Source organism: Xenopus tropicalis, chromosome 8 (genome assembly GCF_000004195.4).
Source record: "Xenopus tropicalis strain Nigerian chromosome 8, UCB_Xtro_10.0, whole genome shotgun sequence".
Taxonomy (NCBI): domain Eukaryota; kingdom Metazoa; phylum Chordata; class Amphibia; order Anura; family Pipidae; genus Xenopus; species Xenopus tropicalis.
In genome coordinates this window covers 10,367,066-10,382,861 of record NC_030684.2, presented here as the reverse complement: position 1 = coordinate 10,382,861, position 15,796 = coordinate 10,367,066, and the positions used below count along the sequence as shown (strand labels likewise).

Sequence of the window (15,796 nt, the reverse complement as noted above, 5' to 3'; positions counted from 1 at the left end):
CCTGTTAGTCTGACATCAGTAGTAGGAAAGCTTCTGGAAGGGGTAATAAGGGATAGGATAGTTGAATACATTGCAGTTCACAATACTATTAGTTTGTGCCAGCATGGTTTTATGCGTAACAGATCTTGCCAGACTAATTTAGTTGCCTTTTATGAGGAGGTGAGCAGGAACCTTGATGCTGGAATGGCAGTTGATGTCATCTACTTAGATTTTGCTAAAGCGTTTGATACAGTACCGCACAGAAGGTTAATGATCAAATTGAGGAATATTGGCCTAGAACATAATATTTGTAATTGGATAGAAAACTGGCTGAAGGATAGAGTACAAAGAGTGGTGGTAAATGGAACATTTTCTAATTGGGCCAGTGTGGTTAGTGGAGTACCGCAGGGGTCAGTCCTTGGTCCTTTGCTTTTTAACTTGTTTATTAATGACCTGGAGGTGGGCATAGAGAGTACTGTTTCTATTTTTGCTGATGACACTAAATTGTGCAAAACTATAAGTTCCATGCAGGATGCTGCCGCTTTGCAGAGCGATTTGACAAAATTGGAAAACTGGGCAGCAAACTGGAAAATGAGGTTCAATGTTGACAAGTGCAAAGTTATGCACTTTGGTAGGAATAATATAAACGCAAACTATCTACTGAATGGTAGTGTGTTGGGGGCATCCTTAATGGAGAAGGATCTAGGGGTTTTTGTAGATCACAAGTTGTCTAATTCCAGGCAGTGTCATTCTGTGGCTACTACAGCAAATAAAGTGCTGTCTTGTATAAAAAAGGGCATTGACTCAAGGGATGAGAACATATTTTTGCCGCTTTATAGGTCCCTGGTAAGGCCTCACCTTGAGTATGCAGTGCAGTTTTGGGCTCCAGTCCTTAAGAAGGATATTAATGAGCTGGAGAGAGTGCAGAGACGTGCAACTAAACTGGTAAAGGGGATGGAAGATTTAAGCTATGAGGTTAGACTGTCGAGGTTGGGGTTGTTTTCTCTGGAAAAGAGGCGCTTGCGAGGGGACATGATTACTCTGTACAAGTACATTAGAGGGGATTATAGGCAGTTGGGGGATGTTCTTTTTTCCCATAAAAACAATCAGCGCACCAGAGGTCACCCCTATAGATTAGAGGAACAGAGCTTCCATTTGAAGCAGCGTAGGTGGTTTTTCACGGTGAGGGCAGTGAGGTTGGGGAATGCCCTTCCTAGTGATGTGGTAATGGCAGACTCTGTTAATGCCTTTAAGAGGGGCCTGGATGAGTTTTTGAACAAGCAGAATATCCAAGGCTATTGTGATACTAATATCTACAGTTAGTATTACTGGTTGTATATATATAGTTTATGTATGTGAGTGTATAGATTGGTTAGTATAGGTTGTGTGCTGGGTTTACTCGGATGGGTTGAACTTGATGGACAATGGTCTTTTTTCAACCCTATGTAACTATGTAACTATGTAACTATAATGCGGTCATGGTCATAAGTCATGGGTTTGGTGCTATTCCAATATACATATCAGTCATTGGTTTGTTTTAGAAAGCTGCCAACCACTGGTTTGTTGGGTTAGCATTGTGTTAAAAAATCAGTTAATAATTGGACTCCATCTTAGATCATTGCCAACTATTGGTTTGGGGGGCATGTGTTATGTTAGAGTCATTGGTTGTTGGCCTAGGACTGCATTAGAAATTTGTTGATCAATGGACTGTTGGTGTAGTGCCATGTTAGATTTTGTCAACTACTGGCTTGCAGGTCTTGTTTTGTCATCATGGAAAGCTGGTATTCATTGGTTTATTGATTTACTGTATTCAAAATCAGGTGATCACTGTATTTTGGGTTTGAAGCTGTCTCACAGTACTGGCAATCACTGGTTAGTGGGTCTAGTGCTATGCTAGGATCATTAGTTGTTGGTCTAGGACTGCATTAGAATGCAGTTGACACTCAGTGCCATCTCAGATAACTGGCAGCTATTGGTTTGGGGGAAATTGTGCCATTGTTGAAATCTGTTGATTTAGAACTGTATTCAGCTGATCATTTTGGGTATTTTGAGGTTGATGTTGTACTAATGGTAACCATTGGTTAGTGGGTCTATGCTAGAATCATTGGTTGTTGGCCTAGGTATACATTAGAAATCTGTTGATCATTGGACTGTTGGTGTAGTTCCATCTTAGATAATTGGGGACTATTGGTTTATATGTCTTGTGTCTGGTAATCATTGGTTTATTGATCTAGCACATAGTGATCAGTTTTTTTGTGGTTTGATGCTGTCCGACAGTAATTATAGTTATTGTTTTTCTAACATAATGCTATGTTAGAAAACTGGCAATCACTGGTATGTTGGGCTAGGACTGCATTAGTAATCAGATTGTCTAATGCCATCTTAGATAATTAGCAACTACAGGTTTGTGGGTTCTGTTACACAAAACCCATAATCATTGTTTTGTTGATCTAGCACTGTATTCAAAATCAGCTGATCATTGGATTTTGGGTTTGGTGCTATTCTACAAAACTGGAAATCATTGTTGGGTAATTATTGGTTTGCTGGTCTAGTTTTATGCTAGAAAGCAGATGATCTTTAGCTTGTGGGTCTAGTGCTGCCATAAAAATTGGTCGTTGGTCTGTTGGTCTAGAGCAGTGGTTTCCAAACGGTGGGTCTGGCCCCCTGGGAGGGGCATGGAACACTGGCAGTTTTAGTCTGAAAGCGTATTTGGGATAAATGAATGGAGAATTCCTATTTGCTCTTTTAGATAATGTATATCTGAAAACCCAGCATGAAGGACATTTAGGGTAAGATTTGGGATGAACATGTATTTGCTTCCTTTTTTATTCTTGAAATAATGACTGAATGGCTGGTACCCTACATTTGTAACCTTATTATAATAAAATTATTTGGAGAATGCCTCAGTTCCCTCCCAGAGGCTATTATCCCCCCACTGCTACTATAGGCACCATCTCTCCCTACTATACCTGCTATCCCACAGCCCCAGTCCCTTCCCAGAGGCTATTATCCCCCCTGCTACTATAGGCACCATCTCTCCCTACTATACCTGCTATCCCACAGCCCCAGTCCCTTCCCAGAGGCTATTATCCCCCCACTGCTACTATAGGCACCATCTCTCCCTACTATACCTGCTATCCCACAGCCCCAGTCCCTTCCCAGAGGCTATTATCCCCCCACTGCTACTATAGGCATCATCTCTCCCTACTATACCTGCTATCCCACAGCCCCAGTCCCTTCCCAGAGGCTATTATCCCCCCACTGCTACTATAGGCACCATCTCTCCCTACTATACCTGCTATCCCACAGCCCCAGTCCCTTCCCAGAGGCTATTATCCCCCCACTGCTACTATAGGCACCATCTCTCCCTACTATACCTGCTATCCCACAGCCCCAGTCCCTTCCCAGAGGCTATTATCCCCCCACTGCTACTATAGGCACCATCTCTCCCTACTATACCTGCTATCCCACAGCCACAGTCCCTTCCCAGAGGCTATTATCCCCCACTGCTACCATAGGCACCATCTCTCCCTACTATACCTGCTATCCCACAGCCCCAGTCCCTTCCCAGAGGCTATTATCCCCCCACTGCTACTATAGGCACCATCTCTCCCTACTATACCTGCTATCCCACAGCCCCAGTCCCTTCCCAGAGGCTATTATCCCCCCACTGCTACTATAGGCACCATCTCTCCCTACTATACCTGCTATCCCACAGCCACAGTCCCTTCCCAGAGGCTATTTTCCCCCCACTGCTACTATAGGCACCATCTCTCCCTACTATACCTGCTATCCCACAGCCCCAGTCCCTTGCCAGAGGCTATTATCCCACTGCTACTATAGGCACTATCTCTCCCTACTATACCTGCTATCCCACAGCCCCAGTCCCTTCCCAGAGGCTATTATCCCACTGCTACTATAGGCACCATCTCTCCCTACTATACCTGCTATCCCACAGCCACAGTCCCTTCCCAGAGGCTATTATCCCCCCACTGCTACTATAGGCACCATCTCCCCCTACTATACCTGCTATCCCACAGCCACAGTCCCTTCCCAGAGGCTATTATCCCCCCACTGCTACTATAGGCACCATCTCTCCCTACTATACCTGCTATCCCACAGCCCCAGTCCCTTCCCAGAGGCTATTATCCCACTGCTACTATAGGCACCATCTCTCCCTACTATACCTGCTATCCCACAGCCTCAGTCCCTTCCCAGAGGCTATTATCCCCCCACTGCTACTATAGGCACCATCTCTCCCTACTATACCTGCTATCCCACAGCCCCAGTCCCTTCCCAGAGGCTATTATCCCCCCACTGCTACTATAGGCACCATCTCTCCCTACTATACCTGCTATCCCACAGCCCCAGTCCCTTCCCAGAGGCTATTATCCCCCCACTGCTACTATAGGCACCATCTCTCCCTACTATACCAGCTATCCCACAGCCCCAGTCCCTTCCCAGAGGCTATTATCCCCCCACTGCTACTATAGGCACCATCTCTCCCTACTATACCTGCTATCCCACAGCCCCAGTCCCTTCCCAGAGGCTATTATCCCCCCACTGCTACTATAGGCACCATCTCTCCCTACTATACCTGCTATCCCACAGCCCCAGTCCCTTCCCAGAGGCTATTATCCCACTGCTACTATAGGCACCATCTCTCCCTACTATACCAGCTATCCCACAGCCCCAGTCCCTTCCCAGAGGCTATTATCCCACTGCTACTATAGGCACCATCTCTCCCTACTATACCTGCTATCCCACAGCCCCAGTCCCTTCCCAGAGGCTATTATCCCCCCACTGCTACTATAGGCACCATCTCTCCCTACTATACCTGCTATCCCACAGCCCCAGTCCCTTCCCAGAGGCTATTATCCCCCCACTGCTACTATAGGCACCATCTCTCCCTACTATACCTGCTATCCCACAGCCCCAGTCCCTTCCCAGAGGCTATTATCCCACTGCTACTATAGGCACCATCTCTCCCTACTATACCAGCTATCCCACAGCCCCAGTCCCTTCCCAGAGGCTATTATCCCCCCACTGCTACTATAGGCACCATCTCTCCCTACTATACCTGCTATCCCACAGCCCCAGTCCCTTCCCAGAGGCTATTATCCCCCCACTGCTACTATAGGCACCATCTCTCCCTACTATACCTGCTATCCCACAGCCCCAGTCCCTTCCCAGAGGCTATTATCCCCCCACTGCTACTATAGGCACCATCTCTCCCTACTATACCAGCTATCCCACAGCCCCAGTCCCTTCCCAGAGGCTATTATCCCCCCACTGCTACTATAGGCACCATCTCTCCCTACTATACCTGCTATCCCACAGCCCCAGTCCCTTCCCAGAGGCTATTATCCCACTGCTACTATAGGCACCATCTCTCCCTACTATACCAGCTATCCCACAGCCCCAGTCCCTTCCCAGAGGCTATTATCCCCCCCACTGCTACTATAGGCACCATCTCTCCCTACTATACCTGCTATCCCACAGCCCCAGTCCCTTCCCAGAGGCTATTATCCCCCCACTGCTACTATAGGCACCATCTCTCCCTACTATACCTGCTATCCCACAGCCCCAGTCCCTTCCCAGAGGCTATTATCCCACTGCTACTATAGGCACCATCTCTCCCTACTATACCAGCTATCCCACAGCCCCAGTCCCTTCCCAGAGGCTATTATCCCCCCACTGCTACTATAGGCACCATCTCTCCCTACTATACCTGCTATCCCACAGCCCCAGTCCCTTCCCAGAGGCTATTATCCCCCCACTGCTACTATAGGCACCATCTCTCCCTACTATACCTGCTATCCCACAGCCCCAGTCCCTTCCCAGAGGCTATTATCCCCCCACTGCTACTATAGGCACCATCTCTCCCTACTATACCTGCTATCCCACAGCCCCAGTCCCTTCCCAGAGGCTATTATCCCCACTGCTACTGTAGGCAAGATCTCTCCCTACTACAGGTATTGGACCCCTTATCCAGAAACCTGTTATCCAGAAAGCTCTGAATTACGGAAAACTCTCCCATAGACTGATTTCCTTTTTCTCTATAGTAATAAAACAGTACCTTGTCATTGATCCCAACAAATATATAAATAACCCTTATTGGATGCAAAACAATCCTGTTGGGTCTAATTAATGTTTTATTGATTTTTTAGTAGACTTAAGATGTGGAGATCCAAATTACAGAAAGACTCCTATCCGGAATACCCTTGGTCCCGAGCATTCTGGATAACAGGTCCTATACCTGTATAACCAATGAAACCCTGGGTGGAAGAGACACCTCAAAGAGGGTCTTTAGCTTTCCCCCCAGCAGCACACAGTTCTAGCAGTACCAAAAAGGAAATAAAATGGGAACATAAATTACAAGGAAGTGTTTTCTGGCTATATATGAACAGCTAATCAGGCAAGAATTTTTACATTTATATCATACATGAAATGGAATTTCCGTTTGTGACACACAGACCATGGGACGATCCGTCAGATATTATGCAATCTGACCAGCTTTTGTATTACAAAAATGACACTGGTCAACCAGATCATTGTATTGTATACACAGAGATAAGGTTATTTATATTTTCTCTATAAATAGCTCAGAATTGTGCACACAAAACATTCCTTTATACTTGTTTTGTTGTTCAGTTTCTCCTGTTGCCCCATCCCTGCTGGTTTTGCTCCATAACGTGCTCTCCCCCTTTGTGTTCCCCATTGCTACACAAAGGCATTCCTTTATTGTAAAACATTTCTTATATTTTACTTATCCATTATGATCCCTTCTTTCCATTTATTTACATATAGAATCAGTTACTTTTCCCATCAAAATAGGCCCCAGAAATGCTTTGTCTTATAACACATATATACCAAGCAAGCACTTTGTCACTGTAACGAATAGGTAGTGCTGAGTGAAATTTTTTGCCAGGCATGGATTCACTGCAAAATCTTGTCATTGGCAAATTGCTTTGCAAACCAGCGACAAAAATTCACTGAATTTCCCTATATTAAGCACAGTTCAGTAGGAACAACCCTGTAAGTTTGCTTATAGCCTGTACAGAGAGATACCATAAAGCTATGGCAGCATAGGGATTCCCCTGTACTAAGCACAATTCAGCAGGAACAGCCCCCTAAGTTTGCTCATAGCCTGTACAGAGAGATACCATAAAACTATGGCACATAGGGATCCCCCTGTACTAAGCACAATTCAGCAGGAACAGCCCCCTAAGTTTGCTCATAGCCTGTACAGAGAGATACCATAAAGCTATGACAGTATAAGGATTCCCCTGTACTAAGCACAATTCAGCAGGAACAGCCCCCTAAGTTTGCTCATAGCCTGTACAGAGAGATACCATAAAACTATGGCACATAGGGATTCCCCTGTACTAAGCAAAATTCAGCAGGAACAGCCTCCTAAGTTTGCTCATAGCCTGTACAGAGAGATACCATAAAACTATGGCACATAGGGATCCCCCTGTACTAAGCACAATTCAGCAGGAACAGCCCCCTAAGTTTGCTCATAGCCTGTACAGAGAGATACCATAAAACTATGGCACATAGGGATCCCCCTGTACTAAGCACAATTAAGCAGGAACAGCCTCCTAAGTTTGCTCATAGCCTGTACAGAGAGATACTATAAAACTACGGCAGCATAGTATTGTTACAGTATTAATTCTGTGTATCCTCTGCATTCAACCGTTAAGGGTGATGGAAGAGTGTAATGGGCCTTTCTAACAACCCAAGCAGCACACAGAACTGCAATGAGAAGAACCTTTCTGACAAAGGATGTCTGCTCCTGTATATGTACATTATGAGAAAGTCACTCTGGTACCAAGGGGATACACAGAATCCCTGCCATAAAGCAAGATGGCCCACACAAAATGTTGGTGAATGTCATACATCTTATAGAAATAGTGTTTAAAATGTGTTTGATTTCTTCTAGAGTCTCAGCATTTTCCATAGCACTTTACTAAGAAAGCTTTCTGCTTTAGCGGGGCTCACACTCTAATCCCACTGCAGCCACACAGGCCCAGCAATCAGGGTCGGACTGGGCCGCCGGGACACCGGGAAAAATCCCGGTGGGCCCCGGCCCTAGTGGGCCCCAGCGGCCCAGTCCGACCTTTGCCAGCGCTCCCCCTTCTGACTGTTCCTGCCCTGACACGTTCAATTTATACGCGCTCGGGGAGGACGTCAAGCAGGGGCCCTGCGGGGGGGGGTTAGGGGGGCCCCTGGGGGGGGGTTAGGGGACGCGGCTTGGGCACCTGCAGGGCCGCTGGGGCGGGAGCCCCGGTGGGCCCTGCGCCCCCCAGTCCGACCCTGCCAGCAATGCCAATAATGTCTGCAGTATTTATTGCAATAGGAAACAGCATTTCCATGGACTTTCTTTTTCTGTGTCAAGGAAATAAACTTAAATGTCCACCCCACCCCTTTAATACCAACCACATATTACATTTACATACTACATAGCTAATTAGCAATCAATTAAGATGCAGACTGAATTAATTTATGTGCAGCCATGCATCTAAATGAATTTCTAATTAGCCATGCAGGATGTGGATTCAATGTGTGGCCGGTATTAAAGGGGTGAGGTGGCAGCCCTAATGATAAGGTGTATATATACAGGGAGATCTGCACACTGGTTAAATGTAATTATATTTATTCCCTCTTTGAATATAAAATACAGATAATAATTAAGGAGCCCTGTCTGCTGGTTTTGTTTTACTTCTGCCTAAAATCTGTTCTGCTGAACACCAAATAATAATTCAACCTATAGGGTCAGGCTGCTAATTTACTTTACAACTCGGGTGGGTCGCAGGCCTGGGCCTGGTACCTTCTGCACTTGTGACATCAGAACCTTCGACCCAGACTCCTTCAGTTTGTGCCAGGAGTGGCAAGGACTGAGGCTGCAACTGGGCCCATTAAGTACCCCCTGTTGTGTGCCAGGATAGGGCTAGCCTGCGTCTGCCAATGGTGTGCTCTGCACCTCCTGCTGGATTTTTGTATCTGCACCAAATCTCACAATTAAAGGGTAAGTAAAGTCAGTAAAATTTGCATTCATCTCAAAAAGACCCCTTCCTGGGTAGTGCGATATAACCCAGGCACAGAGTCCTATGCAGGAACGTTTCTGATTGGAGGGGACTGAAAGTGAAGATGAACTGCATTGAATCATATAAAGAAAAATAACCATTTTCTTCTATTTAATTTACATTCAAATAAAATAAAATATCTTTATGGTTTTAAAGAGATTAAGTATGTGTCAGATTATATAAGGCACTTGCCCTGCGCTATATTTTTCCCATTAAGGGCTACAGCGCAGGAGAGAAATGGTTAAAATTGTGCCACTGTGGATGGAGGACTGGTGCCCTTGTTAAAAATGTGACCAAAGCCCAGGAACAGAGCAATGGGAAAGTGGGAATAAAAGGCAAAAATGGGCAGATTTTTTATTTGAATGTATATAGAGAAATGTTTATTTTTTCATATTCTGCAACATATTAATTTTTTTGCAGCCTAGTTCCCCTTTAATGTCTGGAGCACCAGTCCTACAGCAATATACAGTCACTTCACTGAGCAATACTCCAATACTGCTGAATATTGCTGTCTGTTTTAGCAAATCCCATGCTGTTTCCCCTGCACTTTATTGGAATGGTGTCACTGCCGGCACACAGCATTTATAGTGGCATTGGCCTGATTCCCTTGGATTCAGTAGGGGCTGTTGATGCATCCCACTGAGGGAACCCTGGGATTAGCAGGCATTTTTCTTTTAACTTGGTGGATATGGGGAAACCTCCCCACAAGCATTCAGTTTAGACAGCTCAGCTCTTTCCCTGTGACTCTTCATGATATCTCAATTTTGTCAACTGCAGGCCCTGCTTTACCTCTTGTATTGGTCATATATTTATATGTAAACACCCAAATGTACAGCACTAAGGAATATGTTGGCCCTTTATCAGTAATAACAATAATCATTATTAATAAAGTTTGGGAATGAGATGATGTATGACCCCACCTATCTCTGTGGGAATCTCCTATGAGCAGCAGTTTATGAGCAATTCCTGACAATTTTTATTGCTGCCAACCAGTAGCCTTAATAAATGCCACAGGGTGCCATTGCCCTTTGCTCTCACTGTGCTGGACTGCCACACAGGCTTCCTCTGCAACACTGCTTTTGTAATACATAGATAATAACCTTCATTTCTCAGCCTGACACTAAAGCTAATCCTAATGTCCCTAAACCAGTCACTGAGTGGGGTTTGTCCCATAGTTATCCACTCTAATATATATATATATATATGTAACTCCCATGAGCACTGTAGCCCTCACTTACTTTCCTCTCCTCCCTTAGTGACCCTATGGGCCTGTATAGCCTATAGACTCCTTCCTCAGATCTACAAGATGGCGCAGTACAACTCCTACCCAGTCACAGTATACTCCCTCTATATAATGTATAGTGATACTCATATGTACACATAGACCTCCCCTCCTCATGCACGTGGGGTTATGGATTATGTGGATATTGAGCCAGTAACACTGCCCGGCACTAACCAGGGCCCAATAACTCTGGGTCACAGTGATATCAGCGCTGCCCAGTAACAGACACAATTACATTTGTAGCTAAGTGTTGGGGAAGCCCAATAACTGTCGGCCAAAATGCCTTGCCTATTGAATTCCAAACTTGGTTTGATCCAATTCAGTATGGCATGCCTTGAACTGCAGCTTTGGTTTGTCCCAAAAAGAGCGGGAAAACCTGCTGAGGTGCAGAGAGAGGGAGAGAATGGGCTGAGCAGTTATATAGGGCAGAGACTGTAGGGCCAAACCCAAAATGGGAGCAGTTATATTATGGCTGAGCAGGGAACCCTGAAACTGTGACTGAAACAAGTCTTAGCAATGAGTTTTTTTTTAACTCACATTGAAGCAGGAGGGCCCCAAAGCTGCACAGTGACATGTTTTATGTACAGCTTTCCTTCAAGAAGACAAAAGGATATTCTCTATATCATTAAATGTTATAGCTCAGTGATTCCATCATTCTGACAGTTTTATGGTCATATTTGCTCTTAGTTTACTTCATATGAACTCATTTAAGCAACTCTATGGCAGCTCTTATTAGCATTAAGAAATAATAAGACAGATAAATAATTTGACTATGCAGATGTGCCAACCTGCGTAACACTTGTATTATAAGTCATCTTTTAAAACTTACTTCTTAACTGACTTTATCTTGTCTTTAATATTCAGACACTTGCAGGTATTCCCATGATGCAATGCAATGATGCTTGGCTAGTTAGCAATTCATCTAAATGCATGCTGTATGGCTGCACATAAATCAGTTCAGTCTGCAGCATGCATCTAAATTAATTGCTGATTAGCCATGCAAGATGTGGATTTAATATGTGGCCTCTAGTAAAGGAGTGAGGTGGCAACCCTATCATCCATGGAGAGCAGGTCTTGGTCTGTGAGACCCATGAAGGCCGGGGGCCCACAGGGTTTTCCCCAGAGTCCCACCTGCCCAGTCTGACCCCAGTCTTTGCACTTATCACACATGGAGCAAATAAGCTCATCTTCATTTTGTACTTATATAGTAAAAGCAGCGCTTTATAGTCATGCTGTATATGACACATTCACACACACAGACACATATATTTACATCTATCCACTCACATACAGACCCACACTGACCTATCTATCCACTCACATACAGACCCACACTGACCTATCTATCCACTCACATACAGACCCACACTGACCTATCTATCCACTCACATACAGACCCATACTGACCTATCTATCCACTCACATACAGACCCACACTGACCTATCTATCCACTCACATACAGACCCACACTGACCTATCCACTCACATACAGACCCATACTGACCTATCCACTCACATACAGACCCATACTGACCTATCCACTCACATACAGACCCACACTGACCTATCTATCCACTCACATACAGACTCATACTGACCTATCTATACACTCACATACAGACCCATACTGACCTATCTATCCACTCACATACAGACCCACACTGACCTATCCACTCACATACAGACCCATACTGACCTATCCACTCACATACAGACCCATACTGACCTATCCACTCACATACAGACCCACACTGACCTATCTATCCACTCACATACAGACCCATACTGACCTATCCACTCACATACAGACCCACACTGACCTATCTATCCACTCACATACAGACCCATACTGACCTATCTATCCACTCACATACAGACCCACACTGACCTATCCATCCACTCACATACAGACCCACACTGACCTATCCACTCACATACAGACCCATACTGACCTATCCACTCACATACAGACCCATACTGACCTTTCTATCCACTCACATACAGACCCACACTGACCTATCTATCCACTCACATACAGACCCACACTGACCTATCTATCCACTCACATACAGACCCATACTGACCTATCTATCCACTCACATACAGACCCACACTGACCTATCTATCCACTCACATACAGACCCACACTGACCTATCTATCCACTCACATACAGACCCACACTGACCTATCTATCCACTCACATACAGACCCACACTGACCTATCTATCCACTCACATACAGACCCATACTGACCTATCCACTCACATACAGACCCATACTGACCTATCCACTCACATACAGACCCATACTGACCTTTCTATCCACTCACATACAGACCCACACTGACCTATCTATCCACTCACATACAGACCCACACTGACCTATCTATCCACTCACATACAGACCCACACTGACCTATCTATCCACTCACATACAGACCTACACTGACCTATCTATCCACTCACATACAGACCCATACTGACCTATCCACTCACATACAGACCCATACTGACCTTTCTATCCACTCACATACAGACCCACACTGACCTATCTATCCACTCACATACAGACCCACACTGACCTATCTATACACTCACATACAGACCCATACTGACCTATCTATCCACTCACATACAGACCCACACTGACCTATCTATCCACTCACATACAGACCCATACTGACCTATCCACTCACATACAGACCCATACTGACCTATCTATCCACTCACATACAGACCCACACTGACCTATCCACTCACATACAGACCCATACTGACCTATCTATACACTCACATACAGACCCATACTGACCTATCTATCCACTCACATACAGACCCACACTGACCTATCCACTCACATACAGACCCATACTGACCTATCTATACACTCACATACAGACCCACACTGACCTATCTATCCACTCACATACAGACCCATACTGACCTATCTATACACTCACATACAGACCCATACTGACCTATCTATCCACTCACATACAGACCCACACTGACCTATCTATCCACTCACATACAGACCCATACTGACCTATCTATACACTCACATACAGACCCATACTGACCTATCTATCCACTCACATACAGACCCATACTGACCTATCTATCCACTCACATACAGACCCATACTGACCTATCTATCCACTCACATACAGACCCACACTGACCTATCTATCCACTCACATACAGACCCACACTGACCTATCTATCCACTCACATACAGACCCACACTGACCTATCTATACACTCACATACAGACCCATACTGACCTATCTATCCACTCACATACAGACCCACACTGACCTATCTATCCACTCACATACAGACCCACACTGACCTATCTATCCACTCACATACAGACCCACACTGACCTATCTATCCACTCACATACAGACCCATACTAAACCTATCCACTCACATACAGACCCACGCTGACCCATCTATCCACTCACATACAGACCCATACTGACCTATCTATCCACTCACATACAGACCCACACTGACCTATCTATCCACTCACATACAGACCCATACTGACCTATCTATCCACTCACATACAGACCCACACTGACCTATCCACTCACATACAGACCCATACTAAACCTATCCACTCACATACAGACCCACGCTGATCTATCTATCCACTCACATACAGACCCACACCCAATTTGATGTGGCCACACCCATTATGGTCACACCCAATTTTACGTGGCAGCACCTATTTTGGTCACGCCCAATTTGACGCGACAGCAACTTTTTTTTGGCACACGACAAATTTTTCAGTGGCAAATTTTCACGCCAGTTCCATGAAACAAGTCGCCAATAGTGAAATGCAGAAATTCGCTGCAGCTACATGCCTGGTTAAAAAATTCGCTCATCACTATCATGCTGTTGTAGTTGCCGGTTACTAAGAATACTAATCACTGATTGGTGTCTATTGTTTTAGTCCCAAATACACATTTTCTCATTGTTCATAAATGACCGCCAAATATTCTAGGTTTAATGTCTCCTTCGTGGAAGTTGTGATGGTCCTATGATTTATACAGAATAATACCCTCTTTAATCATCTTTCATATTTTCCTGCAGAGACAGAAAGAAATCTTCCAGAGGACAGACAGAATGACCTGGAAGAAAATGAAGAAACAATCGATCGGCCATTAATCCGAAGCAAGAGAGATGAACCCACTAGCAGCAATGGCGAAATGAAATATATTATTGTTGTCATTTTCCTTGCTGTGATTTTAGTGGTTGAGGCCATTGGATGGTGAGTTATAGCGATTTCTTTGGTTTATATGGGTTGGGGAATAACTAGATTTTACATTTTTACAAATTTTAACTGTAAACATCCCAACAATATGAAGCACAGCATAGTTATTATAGTTAGGAAAATGTTTTAGTGAATTGGCACATTTATCAAAGTAATTGGGCTGCATTAAGCTTTTAGCTCTTTGTATCGGGTTTTAGACTTACAGCACCGAACTCTCGCAGCCTCGAAAATATTGTCACATCCCTTAAGACTCTGTGATTTGTGTGTTTGTGCAGGTACATGTATTACAAGCTGAGGAAGAAGATGGATCCCAGTGACGCTGAGTGGCTCATTGTTACTGGGAAATCCAGGAGAAAAGCTACTGCTATTCCTGCATCCCAGGAGACTGAGACAAAGTGAGTTTTTGCTTTGCGCTACCTCTGCTGCTGCTGCTGCTGCGCCCCTGCTAACCCAAACCCATCCTATTAATAGGAGCCAGGCTGGAGCAGCAGTATCTCCAGATGCTTTACTAAATGATTATAGGGAAATGTCCTATAATATACCCCTACCTGTGACTGTATTTCATTGCTACGGCTCAAGCGCATTAGGGATTTTATAGTTGCGGTTTTATTCCAATAGATTATATTGGCAATGGCATTGTGCGCCTGCATTCAGTTACTGTACATTCAAACCATTTCTTTTCTTTATACAGGACTAAACCAAAGAAACGGAAAAAGAAAGCTGTTAAGAAAATTTAAGTGGCAGACACAAAGGAGGAGGAAGAAGATGAAGAACCGGTAAAACCTCCTAAAAAGCCTGCCAAGAAACCTTCCAAGAAACCTCTCCGTAAACCTAAGAAACGTGCTGTGTAAGTCTTTACATCTACTCATATTAACTCTTTGGGCTGAAGCCTTTTGATATATTAATGTTAAAGTGAGATATTAATGTAAGGGTCACTTTAGTGATTCCCACACAGCATTAGATCAGGGAACTCGTCATTAACATTTTCCTTTGTATTTGTTTAGGTCTAAAGTTTCTCAGCTAGAGGAGAGTGAAGCTGAAGAAGCTGACACAGAGGAGAGTGAAATCGAAGAAATGGAAGAGCAGCCAAAGAAGAAAATGTGAGTTTCTCAGCTTATACTTGGGTTTTGCTTATTATTATTGCCCTTAGAGTTTGTTGCAAG

General features: G+C 44.5%; 1 long non-coding RNA gene across 1 annotated transcript; it reads left to right on the top strand.

The window, feature by feature from the left end:
* The first annotated feature begins 14,907 nt into the window (after window positions 1-14,907).
* On the top strand, window positions 14,908-15,721 carry LOC116406569. The gene is made up of 3 exons (XR_004219574.1): window positions 14,908-15,028; window positions 15,325-15,480; window positions 15,638-15,721. It is a non-coding gene; the product is annotated as an uncharacterized LOC116406569 (long non-coding RNA).
* The last annotated feature ends 75 nt before the right edge of the window (window positions 15,722-15,796 follow it).